This window comes from Octopus bimaculoides, chromosome 5 (assembly GCF_001194135.2).
Source record: "Octopus bimaculoides isolate UCB-OBI-ISO-001 chromosome 5, ASM119413v2, whole genome shotgun sequence".
Classification (NCBI taxonomy): domain Eukaryota; kingdom Metazoa; phylum Mollusca; class Cephalopoda; order Octopoda; family Octopodidae; genus Octopus; species Octopus bimaculoides.
In genome coordinates this window covers 44,472,459-44,475,827 of record NC_068985.1, presented here as the reverse complement: position 1 = coordinate 44,475,827, position 3,369 = coordinate 44,472,459, and positions in this window count along the sequence as shown.

Genomic DNA, 3,369 nt, shown 5'->3' with positions numbered 1-3,369 from the left:
TATATATATATATATATATATATATATATATATATATATATGCATATGTGTATGTATATATATATGTATGTGTGTGTGTACATATATATATTTATATGTATGTATATATGTATATATGTTTGTGTGTATGTATATACGTACCTATGCACATAAGTATGTATCTATATGTCTGTATATACATAATTACCTAAATACCAAGATGCATATTTAAACTCTCTCTCCCTCTTTCTCTTTATATATATGTATATATTTATCAATATGTGTGTGTATGTGTGTGTGTGTGTACGTATGTATGTGTGTACATTCACACACACACACACACACACACCACACATACACACACACACACACACATACACACACACACATACACACACACACATACACACACACACACATCTCAATCTATAAATGATATAGCGTTGGTTAAGTGTTGATGTTCAAATATGTACTCGATGCAGAGTCCACTCGGATCTGTACTGGAAATGAAAGAAAAAAAATGTCAGTTAATGACCGTCCTCTCTTCCATCGCCGTACAATGTCTTTATCAGGAATTATCATACACCTCACTGCAGTTAACATTGCAAATCCACTAATCCACCACCACCGCCACACTCTCTTGTTTTCTCTCTCTCTCTTTCTCCCTCCCTCCACCTCTCTTTCTCTTATTCTCTTTCCCCCACTCCTGTAGCTCTCCTCTTTGTTTCCCCACCACTTCTCTTTTCCTACCTCCCTTAACCCTGTTCCCTTCCCCAAATCCCACAACCACCACCATCTCTCTCTCTCTCTCTCTCTCTCTCAAACTCACAACCATGCTTCATCCAACATAACATAGATTTGGAAAAGGCATGAACATTTCAACATTCCATTGCCTTCCCATAAAAATAAATAACATTTTTTGCTATACATTAACACCCCAACCCCTTTGTATCTAAAGGAGTGATGAGGGTGAAGGCTTAGAAAAGAGATCCGATTTTGATACTTGGTATTGCTATCAGAATATGCCATCCAATCAGTGCGTTTTTCATGAAGCGGTACGATATGGTCTGTGCAAGCTTGTGGTTTGGGCGCTGGGCTGACAACCGTTAGGTCGAGGATTCGATTTTCGGCCCGGGCAATGCGTTGTGTCCAAGAGCAAGGGTCTGTAATTCACAGTACTCTAGTACACTCAACTGATAATGAGTAGCGATGGCAATGGCAGCTGGTGGTTTACCCAGCAACGGATTAGAGTCCCGGTCAAGAGGGAAAAGAATATTGTCCTCTCAGTTTAAACACCTTGGAAATTCGACTAAGCTCCAGCCTCGTAAACCCGTAGAGCCGAAGTAGGCATTTTTATTGCTAGAATATGGTCTGAAAACTGTCAATAGATTGAACTCTACTAAAAGCAGCACAATGAAAACGACACATTACATCTACTTCAAATTACAGAAGAGGACGTCGGGTATGCTAGACATATCAATAGTTGGAATCACATTGCTGGGGTCTGAGTCAGTTTTTGTGAACCAGTGTCGAAATTTTAATCTCTTTGATAATTCTGGCGTTGTAGTATCGATTACATTCTTTTAGTCATCTATTTGTTTCAGTAATTGACCTGCGGCCATGCTTTGGCCATGCTTCGAAGGGTTCATCCAGGGATTCCCAAAATCCCCCTCTTGGGAATAGAGGAAATTCCAAGGGGCTTCGAAGAAAAAGGGTGGTAGTAGGGTGTCTAAAAGAGGGTGCTGGATTGCACTGCATCCCACCTTCCTCTACCTTTCAATGGCGCTCTCATGTTTAGAAAACAGTGTATAAAAATCGACCCGAGAAAGATGCTTGAAGTCCTGTCTAATTTTCTTCGCAAAACAAAAACATTGAACAAAAATAATTTTTCATTAAGATCCAAAAGTTTATCAATGAAGCAGGTTATAAAATTACCTACCTATGGAGATAAGAGAAAGACGAAAGAAATGATACTGTACAAAAACGTCAACAACAATGACAACAATAACAACAGAATGCAAAGAACACATGCACACACACACACACACACGCACACATACGTATGTTTGTATGAATGGACGGATGGATGGATATTGTGATTGTTCTTGCTTTAATAATGTACCAAACTGAGGTCTCTAGGGACTGCACCGTGCAACAAAGTCAAGATGTATTTCATTGCCTTCTCAACATCATAAATCATAGAGCAGGACTTCAGACTGAAAAATTGTTGAATAGGGGATTCTAAGACTACTTCTTAGTACCTTTCAGCCTGATGTCAAGAAGCTGGTATCTCTGTACTAAGTACATCTTTACCATTGAAAATATGAAAACAAGTAGTTACGGATGAGATGTAAATTTACTCTTTCATATTGTAAAAACAGCTAAGTAACGGATTTACTAGGTTAAGTTTTGAATTAGCAGTATAAAGGTGAGGAGGGGAATTATCTATTTTTGTGGATTTGTTCCACAAATTTTGTTAAAAATGAATACTTCCTCTGAAGAGGAAAAAAACTGATAAAATGCATGAAATGTTAAGCATGCCGACAGCAGAGAAACTTGTTGAACAGCCAAAAAAGATAAATTTTGCAGCTGCGGCTGGAGTTAAAACATGAAAATTGTGTATAGAACGAAGTGTGCTAATGCAGCACCAAAACCCGTTTTCGAAGGAGGGATACGACATAAAAACCACCCTCCCGAGCGAAATCATAGAGAAAACTGCAAAGAAAATAATCGTGTTTAAAACCCTGGTAACAAAAGACAAAAAAATCGACTAAGCACCAAAGGAAGAAATAGAAAATGCCTACAACTGAGCTGGCAGGACATAGAGTACCTGACCAGAGGGAAACGTTTTGCAACCGTAGTAGTTTATTTCAAGAGCGAAGAGAAAGCTAAAACACGGTCAGTGAAACCTTTGAGAACCACAGACATTGTGTTGCTCCCAACATACTTAGGCAGGTGTACATCAAAGATTACAATAGAAGAGATCCCCCAGAAATTGATATCACATGGCTATGCTCTGCCCTACTAATGGGGCTCGAAGAAGAAATAACAATACTAGAGGCCTCAAAAATCCATCAGCAGAACTGGAAGGGGCAAGGCCTCGAGGTCATCTTCCAAGCGGCGCCACAGACCCTGGAAAAGATCGTGGAAAATATACACCTCGAAGAAGAAACCACCTTACGGGTAATGGTGGAGGGGAGAAGACCCCGGTGCTTCGAATATGGAGAGAAGGGCCACATTCGGGCAAACTGTCCTACCCGTAAGGTGGAAACGGCCCAAAATGAAGAGGCAGATGCATAGAAGACCGATCAGCAGGCTCCCAGCAATTAAAACACTCAACCAGCTGGGAGTGAAGACGGTTGGTCGACTGTAAAAAGAAAAAAGTACCCA